The following is a 27,217-nucleotide window of genomic DNA, read 5'->3' as shown; positions in this document are numbered from 1 at the left end:
ATCTCCTGTCTCCTCCCTCGCTGACACTGCAAACATTTTTCCTTTCTCTGGGCCTTTATAAACACAATGTTGATGTGTCTTTCTTGGGAGCAGAAGAGTTTTTCCTTCCTAACTAACCCCTTATCATATTTTTATTTACTTGTTGACAGTTTTACTTCATTGTTTGTTTCTTCTTGTAATGAAAGAAACCGGATGTTCAGCATTCTTGTGTGTTTCTCTCAATACCAAAAATATGCTTTTTTATTTCAGGGTGATTCTTCTGGGGGAAAAAAATATGTAGCAGGCATCAATAAAAAGCAAGATTCTCAATGTTAAGCCCTCGGGGTGATAAATGAGCACTTTCAAACCTTGCCATTCTAACTCCGTATCTAGGCAGGCACTGACTCTTCCCCTCTGAGCAGCACTGGGCTCTGTATTGGCTTCCTTTCAGCTGCTTTAACCTCTGTACCACATGAACCCTTCTTCGTTTACTGTGAATCCCTCAATCCTTACATCCTATTCTCTCCAACGTTCCTTCAGTTGCCTCAGGCAGAAGTATTTTGTTTGGGTTTTTTTGTTGTTTTTTTGGGGGGGTAAAATGAATTATACTGTTGGTTACCTGCTTTTCATATTAAGTAATACCTTCACTCCATCTTCTCTCTGCCTCTGTTCATAATATTTTATTCTTAAATGTCAGAAAGAAGGAAGATCAAGAGAAATCATCTTGAGAGTGTGAACTATGGGTCTAGAGTTACAGAAAATTGGCCCTGGTGAGGCAGCTCTTTCCCAGTCTTATTTTGATATTTTGAATGACAGGTTTTTTATTCCTGTTCTGCAGTCTCCATGTCCATATGGTAGTGATTGCTGCTTTAATTATGAAAGAAAAAGACCCCAAAGGAATAGCAATTAGGTAATGCAAACCAAAAAAAAATGGCTTTCCTTGTTGAAAGAAAGAAGGTAGGTGATTTGAAAAATGAGTCCGTTGACAGAAAACAAACTCTTTGTTACATCTGAACAGGAAACTTCACCTTCCTGGAAGTCATAGGAAGGATCATTAAAGAATCCTCCCACATTTCATCAGACGTAAGGTGAACTACTGTCATAAGCCTTGGGTGGAGAATCATAATGACACCCTATTACAGTTTGGGATAAACAAAGGGAGATGACGGCCCCAAAGGTAACTGACTTAGAAGGGAAGGACCTTCTATTTATATAGTTACAAACAAGGTTAAATACAGTTCTTTAGTCATCACTATAACCATTTATTGACATGTATGTAGCCACCATTATCAACGAGATTAACATTTGTGGGGTTCTGTATTAGGTAATGAAAGGAATTAAAATTCAAAAACGAGTTAGCCCTTTTATTTGAATTGGGTGAGAATAAAGATATTGTTATATAAAATTAATAAAAGAGACAATAACATCTAGCTAGTTATATAGGATGGATATGTCAAGGTGGCAGTGACAGAGCCTGTAAAAGAATTACTCATGCAATTCATTAAACAAGTATTCCAGGTAAGACAGAATTACCTTATTCCATTCAAGGGTAGTCACTTACAAAATGTTACAACTGAATATAGTCATACATTTAAAAGTTTATTTAGCATTATTTATCACCCATTCCCCCCCACCTTTTTTAAGGATTGAATCTACTTTAGGACCCTCCAGTGCTTAGTTCTAACATCCTTTATTGTTGTATAAAGTTTCTGGCTCACAGAACACTCTGATGAGACAACCTTAAAAGATAAGGGGAGGTTTTAATGTGATGACAAGGATAGAGCTTTACAGACCAGAGGGAGGGATAAGTGGTAGAAGTGGAGCAGCAGCATGGGGAGGGGGTTGGGGGGTAGGGGGAATTGATGGCAAAGAGAGATTGCAAAAAGCAGGTGTGCCTAGTAGGCGATTTATCTTTACCTGTATTCAATTCCCTACATTAGAGTATCATTCGGGGTCCCCCAAAGGCTCATCTGAAAGTACATGGTCTTTGGAGTTAAATCCTGATTGATACCTGCTACATGCATAATTATGGGCAAGCCACTTAAAATTTTGAGACTCAATTTTTCTCACCTGTAACATGATTATAATATGAGAGAAAGTGAGAATCTACCTTTCAGGGCTGATGAGAGGATAATAAGAATGTATGTAAAGTCCTTGGAACCTAACTATTGCCCCATAAGTGATAGACATTACTACTGAAATTTCCTTTATTAAAATTTTAGCCTTGCCTTTGATATAAGTGAATTACCAACTTTGTTAGACAATATCTTCTTGATCTTTAATATTCGGCACAAAATAGCTGTGACTTTGAAAAATGCCCTTAACCTTTATCTGATTCAATTTCTTCACATGTGAAATAACAGAGATAATATCTTGAGTAATGCCAGCGCTCTGAAGGACATGGTGCTAATAGCATGCTATCCATTTTGTTCTTGATCATAATTAAAGCCAAGTACAAGCATATGCATCAGTGTTTCCTAATGTAGCATGGCACAGCAGCAGTGTGGACTCCAGGCCAGGTGACCTGCGTCACTACTCATGGATTCCTCTACTTAACATGGCTGAGTGATCCTGAGCTGTTTTGTGCCTCAGTTTCTTTGTTTTCTGGACTTTCTTTGCACAATTTAATTTTCTAATGATTTATTGAGAAAATCTTTAAGTTTCTATTACCTCATCTATTCTAGTGTTGCTCTACTTAGCAAATGTAATAAGTAGTTCTCATAAAGATTCTAAAGTTTTAACACAAGCTGGCGAAACACCAACATTTCATTCTCTCACCCCAATCAAACAAAACGTTTCTAGTGTGCCGTTTCTCTTTAAGTTAGAAACCTATGAAATTATTATAACAAATGTTCATGAGAAATTTGAGGTATTCTCACAAAAATTAAATGTTACTAAAATTGTTAATACAGAGAAGAGCAATGAAGGTAATGCATCCATTAATCAACACCTTCTCAAAGTTTACTTGGTGGGTTTACTTTTTATAAGTGACTCTGAAGGTTCATGACATATAATACCTGTTCAAACGTTTTGTATTCATGAAAGGTTTGGTTGGGACAATTCTCTCTTCCAATATTAAGGGTCTACTATAGTGAACTGGAAAAATTGGTTCACTCATATGCTTAACTTAATAATGAGATAGGAATTTGAATTACATGGCCACTGGTGTCTTTTCAAATGCTGAGATCCTAAGATTTTTATATGTTCCTTGAGAAGTTTATTGGCTATTTAAATTGTCAGCATTTGAAATGACTTCTAGTGATATTGCTAATAAATGGGTCAAAAAGAATGTCTCAAGATGCTGAACTATAAATGCTTTAAAATATTTTTAGTAATTTTAAAGTTATGTAAATTTTAGTGGATGTTCCTCATTATTCCTCTTCTTAGGGGTGAGTTCACCCTGGAACTTGAGATCCAGTACCTGGTGTATATGGATAGAAACAGAATCCTAGTCAAGGGCAATGAAATGCTCAGCCCAAAGAGACTCGGTATGCAAGGAGGTCACCCTATTATCAGCCAAATCTATTGCCTCATATTCATGCTACTTGATCTCTATGACAAAATAGGTTGGTTCTACTATAAAATTTTGTTTTTCTTATGCCATCTCTTAAACATCATTTTATTCCACTTACAGTGCAGTAAAAAGTAAAATAAAAAATTAATAGTGAAGATGCAGCCCCAATTAAGAGCAGCTACTGGTATTTACAGATTGGAGAAGATCTTCACATGCTTTATTATCATGTAGATAATTACCAAATTATCAGGAGCATCTAGAGAAAAGTTAATACATGTATTATATGAAAAATTGATTTTAGCATCTTTTAAAAATATGCTCATATCACTCTTTAGTACAAGAGAGAGAAAGAAATAAAAGCTGGTGACATAATAGTATTTTCCTTTATAATAAAGGTTTTTTGTTTTTAAAAAAATGAATCAGAGCTCCAAGTAAGTGAGAATTTCCGAAAAATCATCTATATATATAAAAGGTTAAGTGACTACCACATCAGAAACAACAAAACGGACGACCGAACAGTCTGTGTGGGGCAACCAGGCCAGCAGGAGGGTTAGTGAGGGGCAACCAAATGACTGAGCAGCAACCTGCGTGAGGCAACCAGGCCGACATGGGTTTAGTCAGGGGGCAACCAAATGACTGAGCAGCAGGCTGCATGGGGCTACCAGGATCGCCGGGGGGCAGTTGGGGGCGACCAGACCTGTAGGGGAGGCAGTGTGGGGTGACCAGGCCATCAGAGGGGGGCAGTGAGGGAAGACCAGGTTGGCAGGGGTGCAGTTGGGGGCGACCACGCTGGCAGGGGGTGTAGAAAGGGGCAACCAGGCTGGTGGGGGAGGGAGGGTGCAGTTGGGGGTGACCAGGCCTGATTGGGGGTCAGTTGGGGGTGGCCAGGTCAGCAGGGGGGCAGTTAAGTGCGATCAGACAGGCAGGCAGATGAGCAGTTAGGAGCCAGTGGTCCCGGACTGTGGTAGGGATGTCTCAGATTGGAGAGGAGGGTAAAGGCTGGGCTGAGGGGACCACCCCCCTCCCCCCATGCACAAATTTCATGCACCGGGCCTCTAGTTTTTATATTTTTTTCATGCCATGATTATTGGATTATAATAGCTAATTAAAATAAACCTGGCTGTTTGTTTCTGTCAAATATAGGTTCATGGTGAGGGCATTAATAACTATGAAATAAAAATCTTAAAGTTATGATTATTGTTATAACATCAACTAAGTTTAAGAAAAACTAATTCAGACTTCTTTCAAAATCCAGCTAAATCTAACACATAATAGGAATATAAACTGAGTGGCCAGATTATTTTGACCACCTGATGTTTGTAGGCAAATTAACCGTATACTGCATCATATGGGATATGCAAGTCGAAAGCCTGTTCAAACACCTTTGCTGTCTGCAGTTACCAAGATAAAATGTCTCCAGTTTGCACAGGAACACAAGGATTGGACAGGCAAACATTGGAAAAAAGTTACCAGATCTCAATCCAATTGAGCATTTGTGGGATGAAGTTAAAAGAGCCATCAGGCAGCTGGTTCCACAACCATCAAATCTCACAGAACCGGACAGTGCTATTCATCAGGCATGGTGTCAGATTCCTCGCATCACCTTTCAACATCTCGTGGAGTGAATGCCAAGAAGAATCGCCGCAGTACTGAAGGGAGAAGGTGGCCCAGCGAAGTACTAATGGGATGGTCATAATAATATGGATATATATATCTCTATAGATATATATAGATGTATCTATAGAGATATATATACACACACATATATACATACATTATATATCTATATATATGTATGGGATATACATACATGAATATATATGTATATATATATGAATATATATGAATATGAATATATATATATATATTAAGGTTGTTAAATAGCATTGTTTACCCATAAATTCAGAAAAAAATCACTTGTACTGTCATGGTAAACAACCTGCTTCCCTATTTATAATGGTCTGGCTCTCTAGCAACTTCATCGCGAAATTATAGCTAATTTGCCTACAAAAGTCAGGTGGTCATAATAATCTGGCCACTCAGTGTATATTCTGAATTTTTTCCCCAACAACAACAACAACAAATATCTTCCCTTGCTTTATGGAAACTTCTCCCAACCTTCACAATAAAACCCAGATTCTTCACTCCTTCACATGGGGCCATGCAGCTTCAACTCTCTTTTCCTGAGAGCTTTGAGTGTTTCCTTCCCTTCAGGAGATGTGTTTGCATTAGCTCTTTGCAGTCATCCCATATGACTGTATTAGACCTTATGCTTTCATAATTTTCAATACAGCCTTCCCTATTATAACCAATGGAATACATCATACAAGACTGGGTTCTTACAATGGACCCATTGGAACAAAGGAAAACAACAAGCCATGAAATACCACCTGCTCTCTAGAGTGACCTGCCCCAATTGCACCATGGCCTCTCTTCTGTTTCAATGTAGCTGGTACCATCTTGGAGTCTATTATTTAGAAGACTTTCTAGACATTCATGTTCCTCAACCTAACTAAGCCCAATAACCAGAAAATAATTTGTTCTTCTACTCTGAGAGCCTCTCTCTGGCTTTATTTTCTTTTTAAAAAGAACTACCTCAGCCTGGCTGGTGTGGTGCAGTGGTTGAGCATCAAACGATAAACCTGGAGGTCATGGTTCTAATCCAGGTCAGGGCATATGCCCAAGTTGCAGGCTCAGTCTCCAATAGGGGGCATGCAGGAGGCAGCAGATCACTGATTCTCATCATTGATGTTTCTATTTCTCTATCCCTCGCCCTTCCTCTCTCTGAAATCAATAAAAACATTTTAAAGAAAGAAAGAACGAACTACCTCATTCCAGGATGATAAAAATAAAAAAAAATAGTCAAGCTCTTCATTGGAAAGACCAAGACCAAAGACCAGGACAGAATAGTAACTACCTCAGTTCACCTCAATGGGTCAAAGTTCACATAGGAGGTAAGCATAGGAGCAATAGGAATCATGTGTATTTTATTCATCTATAAACTGCCTTGCTTTGACTGACTGGAGCAACTGATCTATAAACAACAACCTAACTACCTGAGTAGAAATCATGAGACAGAACTTTGTAGTAAAGTAGAAATAACAACTAAATGGAAAATCTCATTGTGTTTTCTAGGCCTGACTCAAATGCTCATATATATATATATGGCTTTACTTTTAGGGTGTTAGTGTCCTCCAATGTCCAATCCCTGAAGTCTTTTTCATATCTATGAGTTAAAATCTATTTCTTCAGAGTGAAAATTTCCTAAACAGTTAAACAAGTCTTACTTGACAAACATTCATTATATATATATATAAATGGGGAGTAAATGCTGACTAGAAATTAGGAGAGGACATCATGAAATGTAGCTGTGGGAAACTTACTGAATTGTGAAAAGTGAAAATTTCCCCACAGAATTTATTTTATTAGAATTGAGTTTTACATCTGATCATATTATTAAACCCAAGTATAAACCCAAGTGGAGATAATCCTTTCAATGTAAAGACTTTTAATGAGATATGTAATACAAAATCATAGCTCTGTACCCTAGATCCTGGGGTCTTGGTTAAAATCGGTCCCAGTTGGCTGACTGCTTTGTTTTGATAAAATTCTTAGGTAGCATGACCTGTATCAGATATTACCATAAAGTTCAATATTTAAACCCAAGTCCTTATCCCTCTTAGGACTAGATCTAAGAAAATGTTGCTTCATTGAACACTTACTGAATGATATTAATGTATTGACAGAAGGATACTGAATTTCCTAAGCTTCATTTTTTCTTATCTGTAAAATTAAAATAATTATATTCAGTAAGTCACTGCTCCATAATTTGTCTTGTTTTTTGTGTTGTTGTTTTTTGTTTGTTTGTTTGTTTTTTCTCAGAAAGGTCTGGGAGAAACTTCTGATGTCACATGGGTTTTTGTTTTTTGTGGGTTTTTTTTTTTCATTCTCTTGTCCATTTTAGCCTAATTTGGGACCATGTAAATCAGAAAGGAAACATTTAAGACATTTAGGTAGCAAGAAGTGATTGGTTTTATCATCAAAAGGACCTCAATTGGGTGCCAGCAGATCCCTTGAAATGCATCTTTCTGCTTCTAATATTGCTGAACATAACATTTAGAACTTCGGTGAGAAAGTGAAAACTAGTTTTAGGTAATATATCTTTTCATTAGAGAGAAATAGGGCTCAAGAACAGCAGGCCCTTTTCCACCTCAGTGAAATCTTTCTTCTATTTGTTTTCTTCTCTGCAGCCAGTTAACAACATTTATTGATCCCCTGTGGTGGGTAGATATGTTTATTGCCTCCAATAGAGCCTGTGCTCACTTGTTCATTCCTCGCCTTCCCCTCTCTCTCTCAATATGTCACAGAAGCCCTCTTCACAAGAGATAGTCTGCCATTATATAGTTTCTTTTTTGTTGTTGTTTTAATGGGAAATGTCATGGGACCTGAGGAGGGAAGTAGTTACCAGAAGAAATATTTTGAGAACCACTGTTTAGCCAGTTTGAAAGTTGTGCAACTGCAAAGCTGCATGGAAATGCTTATAAATCCAGTTTTTTATGCATCATTCCTTTATTTTTTGCTTTATGACTAAAATATTGGTATGACATGATGGTAATCCTATATAATAAAAAGGTGATATGCAAATTGACTGAATGGCAGAACGACCAATCACTATGACATGCACTAACCACCAGGGGGCAGATGCTCAATGTAGGAGCTGCCCCTTGGTGGTCAGTGCGCTCCCACAGGGGGAGTGCAACTCAGCCACAATCTGGACTGATGGCTAGTAAGCACAGCAGCTCACCTCCGCAGCAGTGCTAAGGGTGTCCACCTGCGACTTAAGCCCGCTCCCCACTCCACCATCAGTCGAACATCCCCTGAGGGCTCCCAGACTGCAAAAGGGCACAGGCCGAGCTGAGGGACCATACCCCGCTCCTGCCACCAGTGCACAAATGTTGTGCACCGGGCCTCTAGTATCTTTATATTGTGTTATTATTTATACTTGACTAGCCACAAAAGTCATGGAGTTCATTTCCAAATCAATGTAACACCAAATTCATAAAATTTAGTGTAGTTTATCATAAAAATAACAACTCCTTAGATTCTCAGTTTATATGGCATTTCAACATCCAGTCTGATTTAAGTTTCATTCGATGGGTAAGGAAAATGAGAGAGAAGGAGTAGATGTGATTTTCCAAGTGTTGCTCAGGTGGTAAGTGGTAGAGTTCTCCTGACCCCATGCTAGGTCTCTTTCCACCAAAAAAGGATATCTCTCCATTTGCTGCTGATTCTTGGAGGTACTTTAGATTCTCCTTATTTTTCTATTTCCCCTTGCAAATTGGCAATGGTAGAGAAAAGCAAAGCAAATAAAAATATATTAGTGCAATATGATTCCAGTGTTAAGGAAGTTCCTGTGCATATGCAGATTTTATGTCCTTGTGACCTGTTTTGTTGTAGACTTATTGAATGAAACACTGCCTTGTGTTTGAGTTTAATTCCTTAAAAGTTCTTTGTTGAAACAGCCGCAGTAAGTTCAGTTTAAGAAAGCAAGCTTACAGCCAGCTTCAAAGAATCCATATGTGTAATTTATCAAGTAAAAATTACAATGGGTTCTTTGAGTAACATATATGTTTTGGTAAACAGACTGTATAAGTAGTTATTTAGAACTTATTAGCATGTATAAATGAAATTTACAAGAACAGCATCACCTATATTTAATGTGTTATTGAGATAAAATATTTATTGCTCATCCTTGTTCTAGGGATTAAGAGAAACATGGTTACAAAATTTGCACAAACAACTTGGACCAACAGAACACAGAAAATTGGCATGTGAATTAAAATATCCAACATAATCTATAACAAATAATTATAAATGTACTTATTCACCCATCCTCCATCCTATAAAGACATGCTGTAAAACTAATGTACGCCAAATTTTTGGCACCTAATAAACAAAGCTCTTAATTAGAATAGACTTTTTGACCTAGTGATTTTTTTTTCTAGAAATTTATTCTAAGAGAAGACTTTGAAATTAATCTACAGAAAAACATAATTTGAACAGTATAATAGTGTAATTTTACTAGAAAAACTGGAAGCAAAATTTGAGCCCAACAGTAGAGGAATGAATAAATAACCTATATCATAAAAATTCAAAATATTATTATGCAGGCATTTAAAATAACAAATATAATAATGATTTTACTTATATATTTTTACAAGTTTTTTTTCTCCAAAATCTTATTTTAATGATACAAAGAAAAATGCTTATAAAAAAATCAAATGATGGAGAACTATGACTACAACCATATAAAACTCTACACATGGATAAAGCTTAGAGTACCTATCTATATGTATACTAGTATATGTATGTAGATAGATACACACAAACACTGTACTGGTGAAAGGACTGTAGATATCATTATTCCCCCTTGAACAGATTAAGCTAAAAAAATTTTTTTTCATGATAAAATGAATCCATAAAACAGGTATCTTACTATTATTTCTATATGAATGCTTAAATTGAGTTTTTTTAATTGTTTTTTAATCAACCAAAAGGAAGGTTAATAAATTATATTAGCTCATTACATAATAAAATGTAAGTGTATTCAAACTTTATTCAGCTTCCAAATATAATTGAAATTCTAGCGGTAGCCCAACTAAAGTGTAGAAATAATACAAATAGAAATTTGTTTAGTTACAGTCCAAATGAAGATAGAACATAAGGAAAAGTACTATTTAGTATTTTTCTTAAGATAATTTATTGGAAATTATTATTTTGAAAATGCCACACTTTCATAGTTTTGAGCCTCTAGCTCAGTAATATTTGAAGAGCATAGTGAGTTCTCAATTTCATTTGTGTTGACTTTTTGTTTAAAGAGTAAAACCCATCTCTTGAAGTAGAACCCTGCTCAGCTCATGAACCTTTTTCTCCATATGAGCATGTTAAGAAAATTTATTTCAATTTAAAAATAAACACATGGCTATGACTTAATTAATGAAATGTTAAATGCTCAAGTTATAGATTAAGTCTGTTTCTTCAGTTCCTCAAATGCTATTTCAGAAAACAAACAAATAAATAAAACATTAGCAAGTGGATGAATTTTAGGCTGAGTCCAAATAATCTTCACTGGCCTCCAGAGTTTTGTGCTCAACACTTTTGTTTCCAAGAAATATACACACTGAGGACTGGAGTCTGCATTTAATTAACAGGAGATCTTTGGATATTCTTATAATCCTGACTTCTCTACCATTTGGCTCCCATTTAGGACAGACAGGTATATAACACAAATGGAAGTGCAGGTAAGGCTTAAGTAACATCAGCAATGCAATCTCTCAGCCAGGGACACTGCTTACCCCCAAAGAAATTAGTATTGCTGTTACAGAAAAGATCTCCCTAAAAGATGTGCTAAGGCAAGGTCATTGTTCAGAAGACAATGGCTTTTCTTGGTCATATATATACTGTCTGTTTACCTTTCCCCTTTCATAAATAAGTAGTGAACCCAAACTATGATTATGTATTCATGAATATTTATCATGCTATTTATATTTGCACCATATCCATTCTCTCTCTATTTTGTACATGCAGATACACATCTGTTATTTTGCTTATCTCCCTTTTTTTATATTCTAAAAATCAATAAAACCAACTACTCTATATTTTCCTTATGCTATAATACGGTGGAATCTCAAATGTTTTATGTGTCCTCATGAGTATTTTTAATGCAGATGGTGAGCATAATGGTAACAACAGGTCTAAAGACTGAATTTTTCCAGTTGCAGAGATTATAAGCACAGTGAATTAGCTTTTTTAAGAAATGTATTTTTAAGAAAGAGGGGGAAATGGGCAATATCTGTAATACTCTCAACAATGAAGTTAAATTTAAAAAAAATGATTCCCAAACATCGTCTTGAACTAGAGTTAGTAGTCTTTCCTTCTTCTTTCCTTCCTTCCCTCCTTCCTTCCTTCCTTCCTTCCTTCCTTCCTTCCTTCCTTCCTTCCTTCCTTCCTTCCTTCTTTCTTTTCTTTTCTTTTCTTTTCTTCTCTCTCTCTCTCTCTCTCTCTTCTCTCTCTCTCTCTCTCTCTCTCTCTCTTCCTAGGTAGTAAAAGGCATTGCAGAATGTTTAGAATGTGAAAAAGATCAAGAGAAGAAAATTGCTACAATCTCACTACTTAAAGATAAAATTATTAACATTGTAATGCAGATTTTTCTATACTATTAAACATTTATTACGAAATTCAGATACCATTGCACACACTATTTTCTAATATGCTTTACTCAGTAAATGTACCATAAAGAGTCTTAAAAGTCCTAAGGTGGTGCTCTAAATGTCAATCATCATTGTACCATGGTATAGAGATATACCTTAAGATGTATCAGGGGCATTGGCATTGAAGTTTTGGAAGATTTTTTCCCTCAAGGATTCACTTGATGGAAAAGAGGAGCACCCATGTTCCTGTCTGTCCCCAGCTTCCCGAAGGAGCTCTTACTGAAGGACGCTGGGTGAACAGCAGCGAGGCCGTGATCACATCTCAGGGGCCAGGTGGCTGAGAGCCCTTTGTGCAGGTTACCTGCCTATGATGCCCTGAGGTGCTGTGAAAGGTGGCAATTATACTGTAAGGCTATATTTTTATAAAACTTTTAAATATCTCCAGTGATCCTGACTATACATTTTTTTGTTTTTAATCCTCACCTGAGGATATTTTTCCATTGATTTTTAGAAAGGGTGGAAGAGAGAGGGAAAGACAGAGAGAAATAATCGATGTGAGAGAAACACAATGCTTAGTTGCCTCCTGCAGTAGCCCCGACCACGGCCAGGGCTGGGGAGGAGCCTGAAACCGAGGTACATGCCCTTGACTGGAATTGAACCCAGGACCATTTGGTCCGCAGACTAATGCTCTATCCACTGAACCAAACTAGGGAGGGCCTGACTATATATTTTTATATCACTTTAAAAGCCCAGAAATCCCTTTCTCCGCATTCAGAAGGAGTAATCTTCAGGTTCTCCTCTCCACCTTAATTATACTCCCCAGTGTTTGTTTTTTCTAAACCACTCAAAGGTATTTAGGAAAGCTTTCAGGAAAACCAGGACAGTGGTTCTTCACATCTTAGAGTAGAAAAGGCATTAATAGATCTTTTTGCAGACAAAAAAATAATAATAACAATTACCATCCAGTAAAAAGCAAAGTTATCTTTTAAGACACAGTAAATTATGACTGCGAAGGAAATGTTCAGTTTCATGATTTTAACTATAGAAAGATTGAGACTTCACATATCTTTAAGCATCCATACAAAGTGGCTGGAATGCTAAAAGCTTACACATTTCAGATTCCTCTAAATTTTTCCCTACCGGCCTTCATTGTTTGAACAGTGTTTGCTTTCCATGGCTTATAGATATTATCACGGGGAGTTGTTTCTAAGGCCTAAGAAAAGGAATCAAATTGAAGGGAGCGGCAGGGAAAAAATGTGTTAGAAAAACACCTTTTCTCATTAGATTACAAACCGGAAACAATTCTGTCCTACTCATCCGGGAGCCCAGTCCCACCCTAAGTGGAAAGGACTTCAGGCCCAACTACCTTGAGTATCTGTGTGAAGGTAAACACGGCCACTAGGACAATCTAGAAGATATTATCATTGGACAAGATAGCAAGAACCAAATAGGAAACCAAGACATTATTTACTTTCTCCACCGAATCACTAATGGTAACCCCTGCTTTCACATGCTTTCTTCTTAATTCGTTTAAACTCCCATGCAAGTGTTTCTAGTGTGTTGTTGTTTTAATACATGTTTCTAAAATGAGGCTCTTAAAATCCAACAGAAGAATTGAAGAGCCTGAGACAAAGAAAGGGAGGAGGCATGTATGCGCTCTTGTTTTCTGAGGTGGAATTGCACTCAGGAGATACTAGCTGCAGTGTTTGCAAAACAAAACACCTTAATGGGACAGAATAATAATTTGAAGAAAGTGCCCAAAACTATATTTTCATTTTTATCATTTATGACTTGAGAAATAATTGAAAGCATAGTGCAATAGTGTCTAATTAAAAAAAAATGACTGCATTTTTTTCCCCATCCTTCCTTCATTCAGGAATACCATGGATTTGGGAATGAGAGGAAGAAACTTTTTCATTTTGCTGTACGTTATGAATGTCATTGCAGATTAACTCTTTTTTATTTTACTTGTTCTATAGTTAAATGTGATGCCACTAGAACAACTAGGTTGTAGTGAGGGTCAAAATGCATATTCTAAGCAAAAGGAGCAATGAGTTGAACACCAAATAGCTGAAGGCCCTTCACCTTCTTGTATGAAGGTTGATTAGTTATTTAGCATACTATAAGTATTCCGGGTTTTTTTTTTAATTCACAATTTAACATGGAAAATTGAAATTAAAGTATGCATATTTATTCTTTTCATCCACTATTTATTTTGATGTATTACTAGCTTAGTCAATGGCCCAAATACCAGTACAAAACCTCTTTTTAATAAAATAAAAATTTCTGAAACGAACTATTTCTCTCTGCAAGACTTCCACATTTACGGATTTCTTTCTAAGGCAAGGTTTGGGGAGGATGAGGAGGCAGATTTCATGAAGGAACTTTAGATGGTGCACTTTGCAGATGGGAATTTTAAAAGCCAAGGCAAGTTATAATCAAAGAGAGGTATTCTCTGAAAAGATTGCAAAACTATGAAAAAAGAAGATTGAATGCAGAAATCGAGAATTTGCTATGGATCAGACTGCTGGCTTGCAGACCCAATTCCAAGGTGACTCTTATAACTGGGAATGCCACTGAAAAGGGGGAGAGCAGACACGGGTACCATGTAGGCTGCAGTCAGACTCTGCCTCCAGCTTTCCAATAACATTGCAGGAAAGGACCTGGCATTTTATTCACATCCTCAGACCCAGAGGACTGAAAATTATGACTCCTCTACTGTACTCCAAACTACAGTTTACAAAATGCCCTCTCTGCTACATTGAAGGGTAGGAGATTGCCTCGCTTCCTTATGGACATTCCTCAGGATCTGCTGTTTGAACAGATTGAAAGAAAATAATGCGTTGGGTGTATGTTGGAAAACAGAGGTATTCTGCCACAGCGAAAAACCTCTAAATTCACTTTGTCTATCTGAAGACAGGCGGGACGAAATGTTAAAGAGCTATTGGCACGTATTAACAAAATTGGTGTGAGTGTTTTTTGTTTGTTTTGTTTTGTTGTGTGTTTTTTTGTATCATAAAACGACTTCATTGGTTTTTTTTAAAGAACAAAGTATTTCTTTTTTTTTCTAAAAATTTCTGCACTCTATAAGGTTAACATGCAGTAAATGATCTCAAGAGGATTTCTTAGTACTTGCATGCTTGCCTTTCCTCCCCCCACTCTTTAAAAATCAAACTTTATTTCATCTTCTGTCTGAGAAAGTTATAATTTAACATATTTACTCTGAATATAGGACTCTAGGCCATGCTGACCTTGATTGTAATTCGAGCTCTACCATTTTGTGATAACAGTGTGCAGGCTGATTTTTCTCATGTATGAAATGGCAATAATTTCAGCAACCTGGTATGGTTGCTGTGAGGATGAACTGAGGGGATATCCAGGACGCTCCAGCCCTCTGTGTCTTATGAGACAGATGCTCACATTGTGAGTCCCTTTCCTGTTCTCCACTGGTCTCCCTTCTCTTGCCCGCTCCCACCCCCACCAGAAACAACCTAATCTCTAAATAATGCATACATAATTGCAGGAACATTAGCCTGGATGCCCAGAAGCATTTGTTACTGAATTAACTTAGCAGTGAACTTGGCATTCCATCCCCAAGCTTGCCCCTTCATTAATCCCTGTGGGGAAGCCCCTCAAACCCAGGAGTGCTGGGGGCACCAGGCGAACTGTGAAACAGCCAAACCGATGAACTGTTTCTACCAGAGTTTCAGCTGGTCTGGCTCTGCCTCAGAGACCAGATGGAACGCATGTTGCTCACTGACTGGCTGGCCATGTGCTTGCTGCCATCAGGCCCCGCCACAAGGAGGACAGCCGTGCAGTAAAATCGTGAACTCTATTTATAGCCCACTTGAAACAAACACTGTTGTGAAGCCAAGTCCTCTTGAAAACACAGAAAGTAACTCAGTAGTCCCAGTACTAACTAGGACAGTGGAAGGCGGGAAATACAGTAAGTCCCTTTTTTTCTGGCACTCCAATTTACGAAGTACTGTCTCCTATACGTTGTTCTATTCACTCTCACACCAACCCATGATGTAGACAGAGCAGACACTAGGAACGAATCCCCATATTGTAGATTATAAAATTAACACACATGGGAGTAGATAAATTGCTCAAATCACAGGGCTAGTGAATAGTGGTGGTTGGAGGAGGAGAGAGGAAAGCGACTGAAGAGTTAGAATAATTTCCTGTTAAAGCTGTGGTTCTCAACATAGGTAAATAATTATATACCTATAGGAAAAAAAATATGCAGCTAACAGAAATAATATTTTGTAATATACTTGCAAGCTTAAAATTGTTACTTCTCCACTTTTGATAGGAAAACCAAAGTATGGATAGTAATACCCTAGGGACACTCTACAGGGAAACATTTATACACATATCTGTAACTGTCTGTAACATATACATGCTGAATGATTATATTTTAGACAAGAAATGCCTTCTTGAAACCTCTCCAAATTAAATGCGTAAAGTCAAGACTAATCTTGAAAAGGATGCTAGGAATTTTTATGAGAAATTGTTATTGATTCTGCCAGTCATCTACGAAATAAATACATCTTTGATATCTTTTTAATATGGGGGTGGTGTTTGCATAATTCTAGTACGTACACAAAAAGCAAGACTTCAATAATATGAGTTGGTTTATAGATCAGAAATGATTTTTCTCTTAAAAGAATTATTTCATTTTTATTTTTTCAAATACTCAATTTTCTAAGACGTTTCTTTATGCCTTGTTACCTGGAAAAGGCTTGCAAAAAACGCTGTGGCTTAAAAAGGATGTCTGGACAATTAGAATGGCTTGTGGAAGTGTGTGTGTGTGTGTTGGGTGTGTGTGTGTCTGTGTGTGTGTGTGTGTGTTGTGTGTGTGTTATGTGTGTGGTGTGTGTGTGTTGGGTGTGCATGTGTGTGTTGTGTGTGTGTTATGTGTGTGGTGTGTGTGTGTTGGGTGTGCATGTGTGTGTTGTGTGTGTGTTATGTGTGTGGTGTGTGTGTGTTGGGTGTGCATGTGTGTGTTGTGTGTGTGTTATGTGTGTGGTGTGTGTGTGTTGGGTGTGCATGTGTGTGTTGTGTGTGTGTTATGTGTGTGGTGTGTGTGTGTTGGGTGTGTGTGTGTTGTGGGGGGGGGCGGGAGAGAGAGAGAGTGTGGCTCAGTGCCATCAAATTTACTGCTTCTCTGATAATTGTCGCAGCTCTGATTTATGGAGTTTAGAATGTCTTGAAAGGCATGGTGTCTGGAGTTTAGGGTCTTTCCTTGATGATCCCTCCTCTTCCTCTTCCTCATACACCCCTTTTGCCTGTGTTCACCTTGTGGTGACCTTGCAGGACTCAGCATTTTTACCTGAGCTCAGTAGCTGGGGAGAGGGCCGTGGTTTCCATTCCTGGGTGATGGAGTCATGGGAGAAACTGCAGCGAACCAACAGAGGGTAGGACCCGAGCCTGCTGGGCTCAAATGTGCTTTAAGCAGCTCAGGACAGAGCAGCTGCTCTGTCTCCCAGCCTGCAAGTGCAGCCTGCATTTGTCACTGACCACCGGAGTGTGTGTTTGTGCCAGGTGAGAGCTGGGTGCTTTTTCGTTAATTTGGAGACAAACTGCCAGGTACTGCTGTTGGTTGTGTTTGGTGGTTTGGGGATGTTTATCACAGTCCTAGACCGTGTGTGCTGTTACTTATGCCCTTGTTTTCTGACATGACCCATTCAGCTTTCCACTGTGTCAGATCGTGGCAGCGATTGGACATAGCACTCCTCTTAAGCTGAAATGTGATCAGTTTGGTGCTGTTTTCTTGGATTCTTTCATTGATTGCTGCTGCCAAATGATGTAGCTGTTCATACGCAGGATCCTAGTGCTGACTTGAAAACATATGCAACTGCTTCAGATGTAAATATGAATTGCCAGATCTTTAGAGTACTTGCGGTGGTATGTCATTTGTCCACCCGCATGTTAGTGGTTGAAACTTCAGAGTGGAATGCCTTAGGTCAGTGATGGCGAACCTATGACACACGTGTCAGAGGTGACACGCGAACTCATTTTTTTTGGTTGATTTTTCTTTGTTAAATGGCATTTAAATATATAAAATAAATATCAAAAATGTGTCTTTGTTTTACTATGGTTGCAAATATCAAAAAAATTCTATATGTGACATGGCACTGGAGTTAAGTTAGGGTTTTTCAAAATGCTGACATGCCAAGCTCAAAAGGTTCGCCATCCCTGCTTTAGGTTCTGTGTTTTTGCTTATCAAACTGAAAACTTGTGTTTGGCCACTGGTGTGTGTGTGTGTGTGTGTGTGTGTGTGTGTGTGTGTGTGTGTGTTTACAAAAAAACACAACTGTTTGAAACCAAAAGAAAACCAAAAAATGCTTTGCTATCTTTTGATGTACTTACAATTACTCTGTTATTAACATATTTCAATTTGGAACTCCACATGTTGCGTGCACAAGGACAGGGCAGCTGCAGTGTGCACAGGGTATGTGGGGACATAGGTGTGTACTCATGATCAGCACAGCAGGATTCCAGGGTGTGCTCAGGGTGACCTGGCAGGCCTTCCTCCTGCAACAGTTTTGTATGTTACCTACTTAACTGAACCTGCACAAAATATAAGCGATACATTGTATTATTGTATCTAAGTAAATATATAGATTTGTACTCATGAAACACATGCCTAGAAAAGCGAAATGTGTTTGGTATAAATGAGTCAGAAAAATTTCAAAAAGCTATCAAATTTTAGATGGAGGGAAAAGATAATATGCTAATGTGAGGAATAATTATGATGGAATACCGAACAGTCCTTCAGCTGTTCAAATTTTAGATCTAAGGAAAGAACAATAGCATATTTAAGAAAATTCAGAGTCAGCAGAAATGAAGCCAAGAGCAAAATTTCTTAATAAAACATATTGTCAACCTGCAGAAAGTACTTGTCTGTCTCGATTAAGTTGAACTCTGTTTCTGAGATTGGTAAAGTTAGAATTTTTTTTAAATGTCAATTTTAAAGTTGTACTTAAGGTTGGTCTCCATTTGGGCAGCATTTGAAAACTAATAAGATAAAATAAGTTATATTCAAATGCAGTGAACATTGAAATTGTTCAAAACACTTACCAACTAACATACAATATCAAAGTCATTCGTCTTCCTTTGGAATGATGTCAGTTTAGAAAGAAGAGTCTAATATTCTAACTAGAAGGTCACCCGTTGCTACATACACTCGGACTGCTAATTCCTTGGACACCCTCTTCATGGTTCCTTGTTTTCAGACTCTGTTAGAACACTGGGGAATGGTGAGCAGGAAATACCCACCTCCAGCCCTGTCACTCTTTCTTTGCAAGTTAAGATCAGTCATAGTTTTATTTGAAAAGATGTGGAACTTGAGAGGAGTACAAAAGATCGATGGTTGGCCTGTTTCCATTGGAACCTGTGCTACCTTGGTTTGCTGCTGCTATGATCTAACATTTGGCTATGTCTTTCTGAGGGTGTGACATGACTTGATCACCATGAAACGATGCAATGGAGGGCCTCTGAGCACTGTTTTATAAACACAAGAATATCCATCTCTCCATGACGATTGTGGTCCACTGTGGTGTCCCTCTGCACCCATGATTACCTTCTGTGCAAAAAGACTAGAAACTTAATCATCTATTTTATGACCCATATCCATGTAAACAGCCAAAGAAAGCCTTGAATTGTGTGTCTGTGTTTATTCTTTAGATAAATAGCTTACTGGGACATGCAAAGAGGTTTAAAAAGGTTTAGAGATTATAGGTACTGACCTCGAAGCACATGCCAGTCTGTTCAAACACATTTACTTCTATGCAATTAAACTCTCCTAGTTAAAGGAAAAGATTAGCTTTTATTTATATAGTTGATAAGTATCTCTTTTTTTAAAAGCTTAAACTTCTTAACACAATGTGTTCTCTCTCCCTTTCCTCCTTCTTATTCTAGAATTTCACCTTATTAAGTCCCTAATTTATTGAACCTGCTTTCTTTAGACCTACACTCAATCTCTGCAGCCTGGTCAAGAAAGCAATTGTGATTTGTCCCTTGAAACTGGGCAAAGACTCACCTCCCTTGAGATCAAGAGATCACTGCCCACTCTGTGAGCAGGAAAGTGGGAAGGAATGGTATAAATGGCTCCAGGCAGGGGATGGCCTTGTCTATCTCACGTAGCATTTCTTCTCTTCATGCTTCTCACTATCTAGTTTCTAACTAGGCTTGGAAACGGTTATCAATAATTGTTTACACATACTGACATAGTTACACTTTGACAAAGACATTTGATAAATTGAGGTTAAATATGCTTATAGTATATGGGGTTGGCTTGAAGCACTATTAGCAGTTTTTCTGTTTCTTTACCTTAGCAATAAGGTGATTAAGTTCTCTCTCTCTCTCTCTCTCTCTCACTAACTCCTCCCAAAGTAGTGTAGATTCTGATGAAGTCATGGGCACACACACAACTTTTTTTTAATGTCTTTATTGATTAAGGTATTACATATGTGTCCCTATTCCCCCCATTACCACCCCCAAACCCAACAACTTTTAACTATTACTTCCGGATTCCTTAAAGCAGGCCTGGATTATTTGGGACAGGGAACATGAAAGGTAAAGTGTGTGATATGACTATTCCTCTGTAGGATGTCCCTCTGAGGTCAGTCATTGGACTCTTTAGTGGACCAATGGGCTGCAAGGCCTTGGCAGCTGGGATGGGAGCAGAAGGCAGCAGGCGATTTTCCATTGGAGACACAGACTAAAAAGCATTTCTGTAAGTCTACTCGGGCAGTCTGCCTCGTTTGCCCAGAATCCAGTGTTTCTTCTAAGGACATGGAATAGCGCTGGAAGATGGGACCAGATCCTGACCACCTATTGTCCTTGGCCACCACAGGAAGTGCTAACCATAGCAATTTATTTCAAATACTTATTTTTACAACCAATACAATTCCTATTTTTTAAACCTTTAAATGATTTCTATTGGGCAGACTTCAAATTTGATTCCAACCCAGGCTTCCTCTAATAGCTACCCCCTACCACACACAGCAAATAATTTTTAAAAATACTACTATTGAATTAAATTTTTTACATTTTAATAGCCAAATGATTCTCATAAGCATGCAATTCAAATAGTCACATCAAGGCAATCTCATTGCAATTTCCAAATATTTCTAATGGCTAAGAAACCATTAATAGGAAATTATTTTGAAGTTTTCTATAGCATATTAGATTTTATGGAATATTCAAGGATATTCTACTCCAACTTATCAAAATCCATAAAAAGAGACTTTTATATGCTCTCTTCTGATGGAAGATTTTAATAACCAGCATGCTTTGACTATTATGTTAATAAAGTATAAGACTAACTGGAGGCTGTCCCTTCTCTAACTGCTATTCTCTTATAGAATGAGTTTCACTTGACTAAGGACTCTTATAAAAACACATCGACATGTTAATAGAGATTATTTTGTACCTTTAGGCAGTATCTCCTTTTCTTTATAAGTTTACAGAAGAACTATGTTATTAAATGGTAGGTTTTATTATTCTTCAGGTAGAGTGAGACCAACAGATCAAGAGACGATTCCCATTGAAAAGACTGTTACTCACAGTTCTGAGGAGGAGGGGCATGTCATGCCACAAAGGGACCACATGGGGAGTACCATGTTTGGTCAGAGGGAAGGGGCAAATGTGGGTAAGAACTTTTATTGTGGTTTCCTCAGGAAGGGACAGGCAAGGAAGGGTAGGCAGGCTTATGAGTGGCCAGGTTAAATAATTTCAGCAGGCTCTAGGACCTTATGGGCTGTCTCTTGTTTTCTGGATACCTGGCCTCGAGGTGTGTAGAGCAGATGACAAGTGGCCCAGAGTGTGAGAGCCAGATAAAGGATAGTTAGGGTATGAGCTGATTTGTTTATTTGTACATAAAAGGCATGCTCCTAGGTGAGTCTTTGCTATCTTTAGGAATTGGCTAGCCCTAAGAGGGTCAGCCTCACCAGGGTCAGCAAGACCCGAGATGTCAAAGCATCATGAATGCAGAAAAAAAGGCATGACTAATACAAATTAACACACCCAATCAGGAACAGACTAGCTGGCATCATCTGGCCAAGCGTGGTGTTCACCTGGTTAGTCCACTATGGACCACAGTCTCTGGTCACCAAAGGTTCCCAGAGATCCAGGTACCCCTCCTACTAACTACAGGGAGGTCTTGTTTCCTTTGTTTCTGTTTTTTAAATTCAGTACTTTAACAACAAAAGGGTTGAAAATCATCGAATCCTCTGCTGAATAACAAGGTACATGTTACTTGTCCCACACAGCTGTGTGCCTTTTGATTTAGAGACTGGCAATAAATGCTTGCACATTAGTGTTCATGTAAAACCCTCATTAGACTAGAATCATTAAAGGAATTTTCTTTTTGGACATTCACTATTCACCTTTGGTTTGAATCATCAGGCATTAGTTAATAAATAATTGTTCAATGAACAAATAAATGATTAAATCAACCCTACTCATTGGCAGAATATTCTTCACATTCCTTAAGAGCTTTTTATCCTGTTTCCAGTCTGATTTTCACATTAAAGAAGTCCAGAAGAGTAAAATAGGCTGATTATTTTGCTTAAACAAAAGCTGATGTATTATTTAAAAATATCCAAAACCAACCATGCCCTTACAAGCAAACATAAAATGTGGCAAGGAACATTCACAACTTAGGTAGCAGTTCAGTTTCAGCCTAACTGGCAAAACTGTCATTCATAATGTCCCTATTCCTGGAGTCAGCAGCAATGTACAGAGGGGTCAAAGAACCTTTATAGTCAAATAGAATAATTAATTTATAAAATTAGAATGGATGAGCATGTATTAAAAAATAACCCCTTACTCAAGGCTAAAGAAACCTCAGAAATATGGTGTTTACCCCTTTTTACTTTTAAACGTGTAGGTAAGGAGAGAGCATATATAATATATAGTGTTTCAAGGAACATGGAATCTTTAACTCTCCCTATGTAGTTTCTTTTCTTCAGTTATCAAAGTTTCCCATGAGAATTTAGTGTGGAATAGAGTAGACAATAGGTATTGATACAACTAGATATCCATTTGAGGGGGAAAAAGCTGATCCCTTATACTGAAATACATTCTAAAGGAGTTGAACAAAGGTTTAGATGTAAAACATGAAATTGCATGCATGCTAGGAGAGGGCTTTGGTGTGCCAACTCGCACGGAGTTGATGCTGTACTCACCATGTCACAGGCAGCCAGGAGCAGGTATGGAAACGGCATCCCGCTGCCTGAGAGGGCTTGGGCTGGTGGCAATCATGGCAGCGACCATAGCAGAAGGGAGGTGTCCAAACTGGTCCTTTCTTGAGGTGAAGGGATTGAGGGGTACCAATTGGTAGTCACAGAATAGTCACAGGGATGCAAAGTACAGCGTAGGGAATATAGTCAATGAGAGTGTAAGGTACGTGGTTGCCAGGTGGGTGCTGGAAATATCAGGAGGGGCACTTTATAAAGCGTATAATTGTCTAACCATTGGGAAGCACACCTGAAATGCACACAAAACAATACTGACAGTAAACTGTAATTAAAAACTAAAAATTAAAAATAAACTACAACACAGCAGTAGTTATTTCTCTGTACCATCCGCCCCATCATCCTCTATGTTCCAGACGCCTTCCTCCTGAGACAAAGCAAGCAAAGAAGGTATAAATGCCAATCCCTAATTTCTTTTTTAATGTAAAGCCGATGCTTTGTTTTTATTCTGCGGCCACACAAGTGTGAAGGGAAAATTATAGATTGATTCCTCGCTGTTAAGTCCCCAGATTCCTGAATCTGACACTTGACTGAGGCCTCCGAGTGGCATCCCTCTCTGGCATCTGCAGGTTCTGATCTGTGATTTGCGTTGGTGAGACGAGGGAACGGGACACTGTCAGCTGTGCACTGGCCGTTCTGAAGTGTTATCAGAGGAGACTGAACCGATTCCAAAAGCTCCCGAGGGGCGTATGGGTGGTGGGGAACGGGAGGTATTCAGCTAGAAAGCTTTTTCTTTAGGGCCTGTGGATTCTGTCTTCTTTTTCACTTCCTATTCCGCTAGGAATGCCTCCTGGAATGCCTCCCCTCCCGTGACCTCTCATACCACCTCACACCATGCTCTGACCTGGATAAAAGACACATTAATGTCACCCACGCTAGGATTCTCAGACTGGCAGGTTGTTTGGAGCCATGTGCAATGTTCCTAGCAACAGATCAAGGCAAGTCCACAGCACTTCAAAGCCTGCAGGCATTGAAAAATCACAGAGGACTATGTAGTTATATTTGGAACTTCTGCTTTGTGGGTTTGTATTAGCTAAGAAATCCAGAAAAGTTTTTAAGCATTTTTTTTTTGGTTTATTTTTAATAGGAACTTGGAAGGTATAACCCGTTTCTAAAACAGTCATGATGAATTTGGTCAGGGTGTTGAGAATGAATGCCAAATGTGTCTGTGCTGAAATGTGAAAGTGGGGCATTTAAAGTTCACTGCCAGTCACAGGAAGGTGATTTTAATTATCAAGACTATTTTATATTCATTAAGGACACAGGCCCCAGGGTCAGCTAGACCTGTTTTTAAATCCATGAACAAGTTGTTTGACTATGGAAGTTATTTAACTTTTTAAGCCTGTGTTTTTACATCAATAATAGTATCATAAATCACATATTTGGGGGTTAAAATGATAAAATATGTATATGGGCTTACCTATATAAGCTAATCAGTATAGGTTGTGAATAGAGATATTTTAGCAAATGGGATTGCCATGATTTTGTGGATGAATGCATGAGTTTTTTCTACATTAAGCAAAAGGATGAAGTTGGGGAAAAGTTATCAGACAAAACAACGAAAATATAATGAGAGATAAAACAGGGTAAATCTGACTGTCACAGAAGGAAGATCTGATTGTCATTGTATATAACCTCCCTCCATGGGGCCTAACACAATATCTTATTCATAGTTGGTGCTTAATTATGCTTGAAGAATTAATGCATAAAGGAAAGAATGAGATAATAACAGTAATGATGGAGGGAACTGGAAGAGTACATAAAAAATACTTAAAAACACCACTAAGATGTTCTAACTAAAGTATACTGTGTTGGTCAGATTTATCTATTATACTCAAAACAGAAAACAAAAACATAAAAAATGATAACAAACCAAGAAGAACAGATATTTTGGTTATATAGTATGTTCTTTTAATATATAATAAATATAAAAATAATATAAATATAAATATAAATATAAATATAAATATAAATCAGAGAGAGTCATTGACTGGCTGCCTCCTGCACATCCTATACTGGGAATGGAGCCCAAAACCCGGGCATGCGCCCTTGACTGGAATCAAACTTTGGACCCTTCAATCCGCAGGCAGATGCTCTATCCACTGAGCCAAACCAGCTAGGGCAATACAGTATGTTCTTTAGCATATGTTCTTAAATCCATAGAGTGTGTAGTGTGAGAAACCAGTGTTCTTTGAACACACAAAGGAACACACCTGTCAACTCTGAGAGATAGAAATGTATGAAGTCAGCATGGTTTTTGGTAGAAGTCAAAAGGTGAACTCAGAGCTTAAACTGGAAAGACCTTTAATCTTTAAAAAGAAAAATGTCCAAATAGGATGAAGGCCTCAACAAAGAAGAGCCTTTGGCATTTGGTGAGGGGCAAACATTTATTATCTCTTGCTTTGCTTTATTTAGTTTCCTATCATTAAGTGCCAATAACTCCTTCCATTTGTTGCGGAAACTCAAACACTCCTATCACTCCTACACTTTTCCAAACACCTCTGGAGGGCGTGGTACCCCCCCAATTGGGAGCCATGGAGGGTATAAAAAATAGGGTGAATTATATTCAAAAGAAATCCAATGTCTAGGGGTTGCAACCAAGAACTTAACACCCTTGACTTTCATGGAACTTGTCAGCATGACTTTCTACTCTTCTAAAGTGGAACAAGGTCTACAGTACCTTGTAGCTAATTTGTCCTTTTGCTGAGGAATGTGTTTGGATCATGTTTGGTGGGAGGTTGATTTGTAGGGATACTAGTGAGTGAGTTTAGCTTATTTTATTCTTGCCTACACCCTCACATATAAATCAGTGTGGGTTGTTTTTTTATGCTTTTGTTCATTGCAAGTTTAATAACTCTCACAATGTGAAAGATTTTGTAGAAAAATGTCTCTGAAAAGAAAAGCAGTCGGTAGGGCTGCTAATGATGAACAAAAGATGAGCAGAGGTAAATGCAATGGGAGTTCATAGACAATCATAGTTTTGAATAAATCATGGAATGCAAACTTGGCAGTCTTGGTAATCTCTGTCAAAATAAATCCACCAAATGTGTGGTGAAACAGCATCAGTGACAACACAGTGATTTGTAAAATTGTTTCAATGCCTTTATCATTTACTTTAAGGCTGTATTTTCCAAAATTATTAAGGGGTCACCCCAAGTTTTTAGTTCTTCATTTCTTGAAGGGAATTATATTCTATAGAAGTATTTGAGAATTTAGAGATTCACAAAAATTTTAAGATCTATCCCTTGAGAGTATTCAGAGTCAACTTTCTTGACTTCTAAGAGGTATTAACAACAGACATCATGGACAGAACATTTAACCTGTTTAGTGATCAACACCTGTAGGACCAACCCAGGCTTTCATCTTAGGCAAGCCTGAGAAATATGACCTACCCCTTTGTGTCGCCTTATCTGTGTGCGGGATGTTGGCCTCACATTCCTCACATGGTCCTGAATTTTGTGATGTACTGAAATGTTCCCTGTGTGTCAGAGAGAAGGAAGAAGAGGTGTCATGGGAAAGTAGTTCATACAGTAGCTATGCTACTTTCACAAGGCTGCCATAACAGAGTTCCACAGACTGGGTGGCTGAAACAACAGAAATGTTCTGTTGCTTAATTCTATCTCAGCTCTGGAGACCAGAAGTCTAAAATCAAGGTGCTAGCAAGTCAACAGGGAAGATGCTGGGAAAGGGTCTGTTCCAGGCCTCTCTCTGTTTCCAGTAGCCTTCGGTTTGTAGATAGCTATCTTCTCTCGCTGTCTTTTGCACCTTATTCCTTCTGTGCATGAGTGTCTCAATTTTTCCCTATTTTAAAGAACACCAGGATTCATAAGGAAACCAGTGCTTACATTAGATTAGAATTTACCATTTTAATTTAGTTATCTCTGTAAAGACCCTACCTATTTCCAAATTAAAGTCCTAAGGTTAGGACTTTAAAATATGTATTGAGTGGAGACACAATTCAACCCATAACCTTGGTTCAAGAAAGGTGACAGTGAGGAGAGGACCTAGGAAAATTCAGAGTATAGGACTGGCTTCTTTACTATCTCCATGCTATTCAAAGTGGGGTCAATGGGCCAGCAACATCAATGTCACCTCTGCACTGGTTAGGAATAAGGAATGCAGAACCTCAAACCCCATCCGAGACCGGCTGAATTAGAATTTGCATCTTTACCTAAATCTCAAAGTGCTCTGTTTTTACACTGAACTTTGAGAAGAGTTGTTCTAGCTCATAGAATAAAACCTTTACC

The 27,217-nt window shown here is 38.1% G+C and overlaps 1 protein-coding gene across 9 annotated transcripts in view; it reads left to right on the top strand.

Annotated features, from left to right (window-relative positions):
• Positions 1 to 27,217, top strand: part of ARHGAP24 (Rho GTPase activating protein 24) — a 537,541-nt gene that overhangs the window by 374,338 nt on the left and 135,986 nt on the right. The window contains exon 1 of one of the 9 annotated variants that reach the window (XM_006768665.2): positions 17,084 to 17,250. The exons of the other annotated variants lie outside the window; for them this stretch is intronic. The gene's annotated coding sequence lies outside the window, so the exon portion shown is untranslated. Of the gene's footprint in view, positions 1 to 17,083; positions 17,251 to 27,217 lie in introns of those variants that run through there. 9 annotated transcript variants of the gene reach the window in all.

Source organism: Myotis davidii, unplaced genomic scaffold, assembly GCF_000327345.1.
Source record: "Myotis davidii unplaced genomic scaffold, ASM32734v1 scaffold420, whole genome shotgun sequence".
Classification (NCBI taxonomy): Eukaryota; Metazoa; Chordata; class Mammalia; order Chiroptera; family Vespertilionidae; genus Myotis; species Myotis davidii.
The sequence above is the reverse complement of the archived record's forward strand: the minus strand, read 5'-3'. Positions and strand labels throughout refer to the sequence as shown.